This window comes from Dryobates pubescens, chromosome 27 (genome assembly GCF_014839835.1).
Source record: "Dryobates pubescens isolate bDryPub1 chromosome 27, bDryPub1.pri, whole genome shotgun sequence".
NCBI lineage: Eukaryota > Metazoa > Chordata > Aves > Piciformes > Picidae > Dryobates > Dryobates pubescens.
The window spans coordinates 630,433-644,235 of NC_071638.1; the positions used below are offsets into that span (position 1 = coordinate 630,433).

Below are 13,803 nucleotides of genomic sequence, written 5' to 3' on the forward strand. Positions count from 1 at the left end.
GTGGCATGGTTCTGCTCCTGGAGGAGCAGTATCACAGAATCGCAGGGGTTGGAAGGGACCGCTGAAGACCATCTTAGTGCAACCTTCTGCTAGAGCAGGATCACCTGGAATAAATCACACAGGAATACATCCAGGAGAGTTTGGAATGCCTCCAGAGGTGGAATCTCCACAGCCTATTCGGGTTCCAGTGCCTCTGCCGACCGTTTTGCGATGCAAGACACCAAGGCACGGTTAGTTCGTCGTCTGCCTCAGGCACAACCCTAGGAGCGTGCCCAGCGGTCGGCGGTGCCACCTTCGAGCTGCGGGAACGGGAGTCCTTCTCGTGGGGCCGTGGCTCTCCTTCCCTGCCTAAGAAGCAGTCTTGGGGTCACTCCGCTCAGCCCCGCGTTAGAGGGTGTTACTGTCGCGAAGGTGGGCATCGAGTATCGCGGACACGGGGCAGGGCGGGCTGTTTCCCTGCAAAGAGCCCAGGGAACTCGCGGCCGCACCAACTCCACAGCACGCCGGCGGGAATCCGGCCCTGCCTTTCACCCCACCCCGGGCCACGGCAGCGGGCGGCGCCTGATGGAGAGTGCCTGGCTGTGGGCAGGGCCGAGGCTGAGTGCGTGGAGAAGCGGAACTCCGACCCGGGCCGAGGACCCAGCGCCGAGCCCGCCCTCCTCTCGCCGGCGGCGCCGAATGACTGCCGTGGGGTCCAATCAGGCCGCCTGCCCCTGGGAGCAGAGCAAACGCCCAGCCCGGGCCGGCTGGGTCCCGCTTGTCGTGCGCGAGGTGGGGGTGGTGTGCAGGCGGGGCCAGCAGGGACGGGGTGGGCGGCGAAGCGGCGCGGAGCGGACGGCGGCCGCCCGGAGCCAGCAGAGGTGCGGCCGTCCCGGGAGGGGCCCGCTGGGATTTGGGCGCAGGTAAGGGGCGTCTCCGTAAGTTCGCGGGGCCTGGCTGCTCGAAACCTAACCGAGCTTGGCTGCTCGAATTTGCGTCCCGGCGGCTGAGCCCCCCGCGGTGCCTTTCCCCACCTTGGCGGCGGCGGTAGTGGAGCTGACTCCTCCCCACCGCCGTGGGCCGGGGCCGCCTGTCCCGCCGGGCGTATCCGCCCCAGGGAATGAGTGGCTAGGCGGGAGCCCGCCATGAGCCCGGCGCCTTGGGTAGGGCACCCGTGCACGGCGGGGGGAGCGGGCGGCTTTCGGGGCGGTGGTGAGGGTGCGAGGAGGGACGACCCCTCCAGCCTCCTCTCCCTCGCTGGAAACTTGCCGGCCTTCGCTCCTCGGGCGGCGTTTAAGGTGTTCCGTGCTGTTTGCCACATCCGGGCTGGAAGGGGGAAGAAGAGTGGTTTCAAAGGGAGGGTCTTGACGTATTGTAACTTGTTTATGTGCTGGAAACCGACGCGACTTTTCGGGAAGTTTTGGGGCAGGATGAGCTCCGATTTAATCTTTGCAGGCAGGCTTTAGTGGGATACTACAGCCAGGCTTCACAAGGGCTGTGGAACTTCAGCGGAGAGCTCAACTCACAAACGTGTTTTGATTCAAGGCCTGGGCTCTCTGCATCCTGTAATTATTTCTTACAGGTCTGGGACTTCTGAAAAATTGAGCTAGCTCCGCTAGCAGCTCACAGCCTGGCCGAGGTGCAGCCGTCGCAGTACAAAGGTGCTTTAAGCGCCCATGCAGCTATATTTTGTGGGCGGAAATACAGATTTAGTTGTTAAATACGTTGCTGTGATGTAACAACATATATGTGCTCTCTTGTGGGGGTGCAGCACTTGCACAGATGAAATGTTTTGGACTCGGGCTTGTCTGTGGCAAAGCCTTCAGAGGCTCTGCTGGCTCTCCTTCGTTTGGCCCAAGCGCTGATGCTCCCAACAGCACAACGTGAAACGGCAGTGCGATTGAGCAATATAAGCATTCCAGAAAGTAAACAGCATGCCACAAAAGTAAACAGCAGAAACGTGTTGCAGAATGAAGACTATTCCCTGTGCTTACACAATGGAGTATCTGAGAATAAGATGTTTTGGTGTTAACTCTGAATTTATTGCTTCTGTTAGAGGTAGCACCTATAGCTTGAGGATTTATATTTGTGTAGGACAAAAGGGACTTGTAATTATAATAAAACCCGTGAGTATGGGTTGCAGTAAAACCACTGTTCTCGGTGAGCTGGCATGGCAGATTGCTTCAAGAGGCGTCCTGGAAGCTAGGAAAACTGAAATCTGCTTCAGCTCTGTCAAACGCAGCAAGGATTTTTGGCCACAACTTCTTCAAAGCAGTAAGAACTAAGAGCTGAAGGGCTCCATGGTTTGGCATAGTACATGTCCCTGGGAAGTTGTGACAATAGGATTTAGTGTGGCGTCTTGAAAAGCTGTATTGGATCAGCTCCCAGAGGCAGAGGGAGTTGTTCTGTTTGCTGGTGAGAACCACTGTCAGTGGTGTGCTGTATTGGTCGTGAATTCAGGTCAGTGTTCCTGTGCCAGGAGTATGAACTTGCTGTTTCTGTCCTTTCCAAAGGCAGTGAGAGCTCCACCTGTTTGCTTGGCTATGGAGTGGGGCTCTTAGGAGCTGGGTTCCATCTTCCATAGTATTTCAGCCTTTGAACAAGGTACTGTTAGATATTCAGCAGCCACTGAAACCTCCTTGAAAAGGATAAGGGCAAGGCCACAAGTCCAAATGCATGGTTCCATATTCAAGCACTTTCTCAGCTTCAGTGTGTTTTGTCCTGGGTTTTCATCTGCTTGCTGGATCAGTTGTGCTGTGCTGAGATGTGTCCTGTGCATGTGGGTCTGCAGCAAATCCATGCTCTGGAAGAAATCGATGAGTAACATTTCTGCTTGTCCCTGAAACACAAGGCAGGGAGTACCCTCTGCTCAGGGATGTCACACAGAGCAGAAAGATGTAGAGAAATGGAATATTCCCCCCACCCCTCACCCCTACGTAGTTGTAAGTCCTGTTTCCATTTTGGGCTGCATATTCTGTGCAGTGTGGAACACCTTGCAGGAAGGAGTGGGGTCCTGACAAAAACATCTGTGGAGGTGTATGGTGAGACTTTGCTTGTGGCCCCTGTCAACCTGAGGATAACATTTCTGTTAATATTCCATGTTAGCCTTCCTGAAATTACAGCCATGCTCAGGAGACTGAGGTTCCCAGGTGGTGCTAGCAGCCTTTCTGGTCCCGTTGCTCACTTGTGATGAGGACAGGAGGACAAAGTCTGGTCCCTGTTCCCTGTTCAGGTCTGGATGGCCTGAGGACAGGCGTTGCGGCGTGTTACGAGGCACACAGCACAGTGTCCTTCAGGAGGTTTTGTGTTTCTTGAATCTGTCAAAATGGGGCTTGTGTGATGTTTCTTTCACTGCTTCCAGGAACAGTTTCAGTGAAGTGAAAATCCTTTCCTTGAAGAGATTTAAAACCAAATAAGGTTTAGTCACTTTCTTGACACTGATGTGATTGCATCAAAGTATACCTTCAGCTTACTCAGGACAAGGTAGTGTTGCTGTAAACTCATTTGAATGAGTGACTAATTTCCATTGTCATGCTTTGCATTATGTGTTTTCTGTAAAGGTGTAGTGTTAGAGGACATCAGTTCCTGTTCCACTGCTAACTCTATGTACTCTTCCTTAAGGTGCTGCTAACTGCTGCCTCACTTCGTGAGTGGAGCTGATACACAAGTTAGGTTGGTGTACCTAAACCAGGGTGTTCTCATACCTGCCTTTTCTGTTCTCAAAACTCAAGTTATGTTGCTTTTTAAGGTCATACAATTACGATCTGACCTATTTCTGTCTGGCCAAGCCAAGTCTGTAAGTGTATAAATGCAAGGAACAGATTTATTGGACAATTCAGGTGTTGTGTTCACTCTTCTTGGGTGGAGCTTGTGCATACAGATGTGCATGAACAATACATAAAACCACTTAATACTTTCATAAATAAAGTCACTTAGCATCTTCCTGTACTTGGGCTGAATAGTAGCCCACCTCCCCCTGCCCATTTGTAACGGTGAGATCCTGTTAGTCATCCCATTAGCAGCTTTGCTCTCAAATCCAGGCAGGGGGAGGTAAACTACATTGCTTTGCTGCATGGTTTACTGCTGGTGTTTCTTTAGCATCTTGTACAAACTCTTACCCTCTCTTGTCCTACTGTAAACTTGTTTATGTGCCCAGAACCTCAGTGGTATTTTTCGGTGTCTCTTTAGCAAAGGTGCTGTGCCTGGGACTTTTGCTTTGTCAGACTTTGATTGACTGGGACAAGGCCATCAGCCTTTCCTGTGTCTTGGTAAGAAAGCCACTGTTGGTGCTGAGGAGCTGCCTGCTAAGCAGGTGATCTGTGACTGCCGTTCAGTGGCGCGCTCAGAAATCACTGTGGTGAGGTAAGGTAAGCCTTGGGCAGATGGCAGGTTTGCAAGCATTGATCTTTGTGTAACATAGGAAAGACTCCATGCTATTTCTGAGAGATTACATCTCTTGCTCAGTCTTTGGAAAACATAGCATCCAACCCAGAATGAAAGCTTGGTCCCTCTGTTTAGAGGGCAGTGTTTTGATTGCAGTTGGATCATTATCTGCGGTTGTTGCACGTTTCCACCTTCAGGCAGCTTCAGCAGTTGATCATACCAAGTTGTAACATCTGCCTTGGTGGGTTTCTGGGTGGTATCTTTGCTTTGGATCTCTCCTTCTGAGTGTGGGTGCTCAGCTGTGAACACACCTCAAGGTGCAGGTAATGATGCATCCACTTCCCCCCCTTCCTACCCCCTTTCTCTCACAAATTAAATTTAGAACAGACCAGGCTGGAAGAGACCGTCGAGATCATCGTGTCCAACCTATTATCCAGCACCACCTAAACAACTAACCCATGGCACCAAGCACCCTATCAAGTCTCCTCCTGAACACCTCCAGTGATGGTGACTCCACCACCTCCCCAGGCAGCCCATTCCAATGGGCAATCACTCTCTCTGTGGAGAACTTCCTCCTAACCTCCAGCCTAAACCTCCCCTGGCACAGCCTGAGACTGTGTCCTCTTGTTCTGGTGCTGGTTGCCTGGAAGAAGAGACCCACCTCTGCCTGTCTACAACCTCCCTTCAGGTAGTTGTAGAGAGCAATAAGGTCACCCCTGAGCCTTCTCTTCTCCAGGCTAAGCAACCCCAGCTCCCTCAGCCTCTCCTCACAGGGCTGTGTTCCAAACCCCTCCCCAGCTTTTTTGCCCTCCACTGGACTCGTTCCAGCAAGTCAACCTCCTTCCTAAACTGAGGGGCCCAGAACTGGACACAGGACTCAAGGTGTGGCCTAACCAGTGCAGTGTACAGGGCTTCAGCCAGTGTAGTGCTTAAAGGCTGGGATTTTCCATTGATAATTCAGTTGTCACACTTGATTTGCCTGTGATGTGTGTTCCCTTTACCATGGGCACATATGGCTTCCTGATTAGATCTCCTGGCCAGCACTGGGCTGGAAACCCATGTCCCAGTTTGCATTAAGGTAGGGATGCTCTGCACCATTTAGCAGTGCAAGTTGTGTCAAAGGACCAGGACCAGAAGTCATACAGGCAGTCTCTAGCTCGTGGTGTTTGAGGTGAGATAAAAATGACAAAAAGTGTCCTTTTTTTGCATACATTTTGGTGCTAATCACACTTCCAGTAGGCACACTCTGGAACAATTAAAATGCCATCAGAGGCCACCTGTGAACAAAAGGCACCGGGATCAAGTCCAGTGATCCAAAAGTTAATTTGTACTTGCATCTTTCTTTATAGGCTTTTTCCTAAATATCAGTGAAAACTCAGTCTGAGGCTTGAGCTGGCTGCTGCAGCATTTGAGCTCCGAACTGGAGGATCTTTGTGCTGCTGGAGACAGCTGTGTTGTTGTGTCTCAGGCTAGAAGAATCTGATAACTGCTAGTGTGAATCAGCACATTTTAAATCAAAGAGTTCTTGTGGCTCCAAATGTGTAACATTTGGGAGTGCAACTTCAATTTCTTGTTCTGTCATGATGTGTCAAAATAAGAGGAGATGGTGGTGGTTTGGTCTTGCCTGTTTTTTCCTGGAGTGATAAACTCTGAAACAAAAACCTAGGAAAAAAAGTGCAGGGTATATTTTATATATGAATGTTGTCTGTAACCCCAAATAGGTTGTGGACATGAAGGTGGTTGTGAAGGGAGATAAAATGTATGTAATTTTTAGTTGATAACAGGAAAATAGCTTTCATGCTGTAGAAACAAACAAACTGCCACCCAACCTGCTCAACCTCCTCACTTTCAAATCTTTTCCCTCTTGTGCTCTTCTATGAAGGACAGAAAAAAACCCCATCCATGCATCTACCAAATCATAGAATCAATAAGGTTGGAAAAGACCTCAAAGACATCAAGTCCAACTTGTCACCCAGGACCTCATGACTACTAAACCATGGCACCAAGTGCCACATCCAGTCCTCTCTTGAACACCTCCAGGGACGGTGACTCCACCACCTCCTTGGGGAGCCTGTTCCGACAGCTAACAACTCTCTCAGTGAAGAACTTTCTCCTCACCTCGAGCCTAAACCTCCCCTGGCACAGCTTGAGACTGTGTCCTCTTGTTCTGGTGCTGGTTGCCTGGGAGAAGTGACCAACCCCCTCCTGGCTACAGCCTCCCTTCAGGTAGTTGTAGACAGCAATAAGGTCACCCCTGAGCCTCCTCTTCTCCAGCCTAAGCAACCCCAGCTCCCTCAGCCTCTCCTCACAGGGCTGTGCTCGAGGCCTCTCAAGCACCAGGATCTGATTTTGGGGATGAGGAAGGGTGTGGCTTTTGTTAATGCCGTGGCAGCTGTGCACACAGCTGTCCATGTGCTCTGTCAGCAAGCATGGCCATGGGAGTCTGGTTTTCTCCCAGGTTCATAGTTGGGCAGTCCTGGATCAGGAGGTTCAACCTAGCACAGAGCAAGTTCCAAGGATTTTAGACTTAAGTAATTAATTTCAGAAGGGAAGTCCTTAATAATGATGATGATGTTACTCCTTGCTGTAGAGTGATTTGAGTGACTCAGAGGCTGTGCTGTTAGCCTTTTTCCCTTGACACAGAAAATGTCTAACCTGGAGTAAAATGCAGTTGTCTGCTGGAGTAAGATGCAGTTAAGGTTTATCACAGAATACATTGGGTTAGAAGGGACCTTTCAAATATCTTCTAGTCCAACCCCCTTGCATGAAGCAGGGACATCCCCACTGAGACTCAATGATCCTTGGGGTCTCTTCCAACCTTAGTGATACTGTGATACTGTGAGATCAGGTTGTTCAAAGCCCTGTCAAGCCTGACCTTGAATGTCTCTAGGATTGGGCCCTCAATCACCTCCCTTGGCAACCTGTTCCAGTGTTCCACCACCCTCGTACTAAAGAATTTCTAACATCCAATCTAAATCTACCCTTCTGTAGTTTTAAACCATTGCCCCTACTCCTAGTGGATACATGCCCTGTAAACAGTCCCTCTACAGCTTTTTTGTAAGTCCCCTTTGGGTACTGTAAGGCTCCTCCAAGGTCTTTCCAAAGCCTTCTCGTCTCATCACAGAATTGTTCTCTTTGGAAAACATTTTCAACCCAGCCTTTATCTTACTCGACCCAATCTCATGCTGAACCATGTGCTTCAGCAGCACTGCCTCTTTTAAACACCTCCAGCTCTGGGGATTCAACCACCTGCCTGGCGAGCTTATTGCAGTGTTTGAGAACCCTTGCAACAAAGAAGTTTCTCCTAATGTCCAGTAATTTCCTGTTGCAACTTGTTAGCAGGGAGAAGAAACTGACCCTCCACCTCACTCTAGCCTCCTTTCAGGTTGCTTTGAGGATGTGCTGTATTTGCAGAGCCTGCTTAGACTGTCCTGTGCTGCTGAGTGTCTTTCTAGGGCATAGGTTTTGATCTGAGCAAAGTTTAATTTCTGACTACCTCCAGAGTTTGAGGAAGTTCAAGGCTCTTCGAAGAATGCAGAGGAATCCAGAATGTCTAGATGGGGCTTTTAATGAAGTCTTGGTATTTTCTCTCACTCACTAGCTATAACCATGTATGAAGTTTAGACAGAAATACAGCCTTTGCAAAACATGGGAAAGGTGGAAGCACAGTTGAAAAAGATTAGCTCTTTAGATCTAGGGGTCATAGGGAAGGTAAGGGATGGGGAAAAACCCCAGACTGGCCCCTTGGAAGCTGGTCTCCATGCCTATGGACATCATGCGATTGGCATGTGAAGGTGTCTGTAGGATCAAGCTGAGGTTCTGCAGAGTGTAATGCTGATGAATAACATCTATAGCTGCCAAACAGGGACCTGGGGGTGCTGATTGACAGCTGCCTAAACATGAGCCAGCAGTGTGCCCTGGGGGCCAAGAGGGCCAACGGCATCCTGGCCTGCATTAGGAATAGTGTGGCCAGCAGGAGCAGGGAAGTCATTGTGCCCCTGGACTCTGCACTGGCTAGGCCACACCTTGAGTCCTGTGTCCAGTTCTGGACCCCTCAGTTTAGGAAGGACATGGAGACACTTGAAGGTGTCCAGAGAAGGGCAACAAAGCTGGGGAGAGGCCTTGAGCACAGCCCTGTGAGGAGAGGCTGAGGGAGCTGGGGTTGTTTAGCCTGGAGAAGAGGAGGCTCAGGGGAGACCTCATTGCCCTCTACAACTACCTGAAAGGAGGTTGTAGCCAGGAAGGGGTTGGTCTCTTCTCCCAGGCAACCAGCACCAGAACAAGAGGACACAGTCTCAAGCTGCACCAGGGGAGGTTTAGGCTGGAGGTGAGGAGAAAGTTCTTCACTGAGAGAGTCGTTCGTCATTGGAATGTGCTGCCCAGGGAGGTGGTGGAGTCACCGTCCCTGGAGGTGTTCAGGAGAGGATTGGATGTGGCACTTAGTGCCATGGTCTAGTCATGTGGTCTGTGGTGACAGGTTGGACTCGATGATCTTTGAGGTCTCTTCCAGCTTTGGTGATTCTGTGAACTGCCTTGCGGATCAGGAGAGAGCTATCTTCATTGTGAAACAGTGCTCAGCTGTTTCTGTGTTTCTGCAAATTGTTTATCCCACATGGTTGTGGCATTTGGGTTCTGCACACACAGCTGCCATGGATTTGTAAATCACTCTTGCCATATGGAGAGTGCCAGAATCTGTTTTCCCTCAGGCTTGGATCAGGTAGTCTACTCATATGAAGAAGTGTTATGGAGACAAGATGTTGTCATGGAGAGGGAGCATATAGCCACTGAGATCTTTTCATCTGGATCATGAGTGGGTATTTGTAGATGCCTACTTTATGATGGTGTTGTCTTGTCTTCTTTTGCAAGCTTTTCTTGGGTCTTCAAAGTATCTCTTCTACAACTCTGGTTTAGGTTTATAAAGCTCTGCTAAAATATAGTATGAGTTCACCTTTGCCCACCCCAGAGGAATGTTGGGAGTGAGCCTGGTGGGAGTAACGGGTCGGTGTGCTCCAGGCAAGTGGTTGGACTTCATGATCTCGGAGGTCTCTTCCAAGTTCAAGAGTTCTATGATTCTATGGTAAGTGCACTGTCTCTGACAGCTGCTGTGTGCAGGATAGAGCAGAAGTGAAGTCTGGGGTGTGTATGAAGCTGTGGCTGTGTGGGAGGAGGGAGTGTTCCTGGTGCTAGGATCTGCATTGGTTTCCTGATCTAAGTGTCCAAGCTGGAAAATACACTTCATGGTGAGAGCTGTTGGCTTGATGGCTGTGCTCCTTGTGCTGTTCAGCTGAGACCTTTTTGCTTTCTCTTCTGCTCTGGAAGCATCTCTGATGGACTGTTATTCAGTGAGAGGGGTGGGATGGTACATTGAGCTCCTCTTTCAAGACCCAGACAAAAATGTCATCCTCTCCAAAATTCTGCTAAAATGACCATGCAGGGTACTGCACACTGAGGTTGAGCAGTGCCTTCTGCAGCCTGCCTGCTGGGGATTTCTGTGCTGTGAGGGAGGAACCTTCATGTTGCAGCTGGAGGCTGAAGTAGCCATCCCTGGTGGCTTCTCTCAGGATCCAAGTTCAAATGGTGGTTCTTCTGGACAGCTGCTGTGTTACAGACAACTACAGCAGGTTAGTGGCTTACGTGGAGGGTGGGATATAAGGATGTGTTGGAGCAGCCAAGGCACACTCTAGTGCTCCCACTTCCTGCTCACAGCTGTGCACACAGTGGAGCAAGTCTTCTTCAAGAAGAGGTGGGTATGTGGAGCAAATAATCTCCAAGAAAGGTATATGGTAGCTGGCTGCCTCCTGGTGGGTTCAGGTGCCAGTCTTGTAGTATCCTTTGTCCTGCTTCCAAAACAGCCTTAAGCAAAGGAGATGGTTTCTTTGCTCTTCATTTAAATCTCTGGGAAGTTGGTTTTGGTTCGGAGCAGACCTGAAAAGACTTGTCATTTGGAGCTGGGAGCCATCCAGCATGTTTGGTGTGTGTTTGTTTTCATCCTCCCCATTTAACTGAGCCTCATTTAACTTGTGACAGCACTTTTAATTTGTTACCTTTGTGAAGGGAAGAGCAGGGGAAGGTTCATAAATACCTGTTTATGTTTCTTGGCTGAGCCTAATTTGGCTCTAAGAACTAGTTTTTCTTGTTCCAGTAAAGCAGAGTTTCTTGTCTTAGGTGGGGATTTAAAAAACGTTTTCTGGGGTTTTTTGTTTAGTTTTTGGCTGTTTGGGCTGATTAATCTGGGGCTGTGGTTCCTTCTTCACAAAGAGCATATCGTGGCTTACCTTGGTCTAGACCTTCCCCTGTGTTGCAGTTGGAGCTGGGTGCCCCCTGATGTGTTCACTTCCTGTGTCCAGAAGTCCAGCCCAGAGGGATGGACACAGGAAATTGTGTATTTCCTACCATGATTCTTTGCAGCACTATAAGATCCAGTGCGGGGTCTGGCACTTTCTCTTTTCTTCCTCCTCCGCCAGCCGGTAACTGGGGGAGATGTCTGCTGGCTTTGGGCCTGGCTAGGCCCAAGGCCACGGGGGGATGGGCAGTCTCAGGCCTGGCCAGCTGAGACTAGCCCAGCAGAGGGAGGGGGAAGAAGGAGCCCTGGGGGTCTCGGGTGTACCCTCAGGTGGGAATGGGATGCCTCTGGGTTTGCTTTGGGATCTTTCTTTGTCACTGTGCTTTGGGTTCTCTGTAACATTCACTGCTTTCTATTTAAACTTTCATCACTTTTGCAATCAGTTTGTCTGAGTGTTTTATTCCTGCCCGTGGTGGGGAGAGGGGGCTGCCTCAACCCAGCACACCCTGGATGCAAAACATGTAAGTAACAGATTCTAACCGAAGGACCCCACCAGAGCCATCTTCACACCCTGGAGCTGGTGTTGGACTTCTTGTGTAGTCCTGAGCAGCACCACTGCAACCTCTGAAGGTGGTGGGCTGCCATGTGAGGTTTGGGTATCCCTGGGATGTGCAGCACTTACCAGAATCCAGACACCACGGAGGAGTGCACGTGTCTTCCCATGACTCTTGCCTGGGAGGGCTGCAGGCCAGTGTGGTGTGGGGTTCCAGGGAGAGGAGTGGCTCTGCTCTCTTTCTGCAGGAAGCCTGCTGCTGGGTTGGGGGTGTAGCTGTGCCTCCCTTCCACCCCATTACCCTGGGGGGAGGCATGTAGCCATCCAGTGGGTTGAGGCCGGGCTGTCCCCACGGCGTGGGGATGCAGCAGTCACGTAGTGTGCCTCTGGCAGCCGGTGGGGCATGTGACTGGATTTGTGGTGATGCCACAAAGCTGGCATGCTGCTGGCAGCGGTGTGCTGGCAGAAACGTCCGGGAGCAGCTAGATGTGGGATGTGACGAGTCTGGGGATGCCCAGTGGTGCTGCCTCTCTGGCTAGTTTGCCCCACTCACAGTACAGCCCTGTGCTGGTGAGGACTGGAGCTGGGTGGCCTTGCTGGTAGCTGGCTGTTAGTGCCAGCTAGAGAAACACATGGCAAAGCTGTGCCCAGGGCGTTGTGAATGTTGGCCACGTTGACTGTCACTTAGAGTGGGGAAAGCTTCTCTGTTCTGCCTGGGCTGTCTGCTTCCACCCACAGAAGCTGGTGACACCAGTACACCCCGAGGGCATTAATGGCACTCCTCAGCCAGCTTTTTTGGGAGCTTAAAGGATGACAAAACCTTGCCCCCCTTTCCAGCCTTCACACAAATTGGTGAAGCAGCATTGGTGACGCACAGATGGATGGCCCCTACCTGAAAGGAATGGCAGCAGGTCTGTTGGAGGTGCACAAGCTTTTACCAGCAGCAGCAACGTGCTCTCCTCCAGTTGCAGGGTTATTTGAGAGCATCCTTTTGGTGAGCAGCCATGAGGCTTTAAATACAATGTGGAGATGAGAAGGCTGAGATGTGTTTTCAGGGTGGTGCTGGTAAACTTGGTGTGGCTTGGTGGTAGAGAGAATTCTGCCACTTCTGGCTCCGTTGTTGTGAGTAGGTCTGAGGTGCATTTCAGAGAAATGCTTTGCTTGAACAGGCTTTCCTTTCTCTGATCCAAAGGGATACATCTGTTAAGAGCCTGATCTGTTGTTCTCATGACTGAAGGAGTTCTGAATGGGGCCCAACTCCACAGTTAGTCACTGTCCTTAACCTGTGTGGCACACTTTTTTAGGTCGGTACCCTGCATTTCAGGCCTGCTTGTCATGATGTGTGATCCAGTTCTGGAGCCCCTAGTACAAGAGGGATGTGGAGGTGCTGGAAGATGTCCAGAGAAGGGCCAGGAGGATGATCAGAGGGCTGGAGCACCTCTCCTGTGAGGACAGACTGAAGGAGTTGGGGCTGTTCAGTCTGGAGAAGAGAAGGCTCCCAGGTGACCTCATTGTGGCCTTCCAGTACCTGAAGGGGGCTACAAGAAGGCTGGGGAGGGACTGCTCAGGATCTCAGGGAGTGATAGGACTAGGGGGAATGGAATGAAGCTGGAGGTGGGGCGATTTAGGCTGGAGGTGAGGAGGAAGTTCTTCCCCATGAGAGTGGTGAAGCCCTGGAATGGGTTGTCCAGGGAGGTGGTTGAGGCCCCATCCCTGGAGGTGTTTAAGCCCAGGCTGGATGAGGCTGTGGCCAGCCTGATCTAGTGTGGGGTGTCCCTGCCCATGGCAGGGGGGTTGGAACTAGATGATCCTTGTGGTCCCTTCCAACCCTGACTGATACTATGATCTTAAATCCATGTATGTAGAAGTTTTTGATGGTGGAGGTGTCAATATGGTGAAAGGCTTTTCCTGTGGGAAGCATCATGTGGGAGTTGGTTGCTGATGACCAGCATTTGTTCAGTTTACAGCAAGCTGTTGTTGGAAGGAGAGTGAAGTGCAGGATTGTCTAATCAGTCTATGCCAAGGCTCTAATACCTGAGGAGTGTAGAGAGGAGGCACTGATGACCTGCAGGGCTTCCTGGGTATGAATCTTCCACATAAACTGCTTAGAGGAAGAGGGGAACATCATGTAGCCCAGCAGAATGATTGCAAGGACGGAGTCCCACCATGTCTTCAGAGAGCTTTGTGTGGGAGCAAAACCACAGCACACCCTTGGAAAGTGCCACCTCTTGTGTAGAGTGATGGCAGTGGTAGCTAGAAATACTTTTCCTTTTGGAGGCTATCCTTCTCTTGGCTGCACACTGTGCAGTGCTGTATGTTTACCTCCTTACTTGAAGTCCTAAAGGAGGGCTTCCTGCAAGGAACCTCCATGCTTCAGTCTCCATCTGAAATCTGTTTCTGTTTTATGCAGCTTCTTGCTTCCAGACCTTGCAGTACTTAAGACTCCCCCATCCTTCTGCAACCTTCTAAGGAATTTTACCAAGCAGTCAATAGCTCTCTAGCTATGACAGCAAAATGAAACAGGCTGTAATGTCTCCATAGCTACCTAAAAAGTACTTGTGAAATACCAGTGGAAGAGAGTGCTCTACAATTATCTCATACATTC

The 13,803-nt window shown here is 50.5% G+C and overlaps 1 protein-coding gene across 1 annotated transcript in view; it reads left to right on the forward strand.

The window, feature by feature from the left end:
* The first annotated feature begins 641 nt into the window (after positions 1-641).
* The window catches only part of PPFIBP1 (PPFIA binding protein 1), a 128,310-nt gene continuing 115,148 nt past the window's right edge, over positions 642-13,803 (forward strand). The window contains exon 1 of the mRNA XM_054173948.1: positions 642-860. The gene's annotated coding sequence lies outside the window, so the exon portion shown is untranslated. The remainder of the gene's footprint in view (positions 861-13,803) is intronic.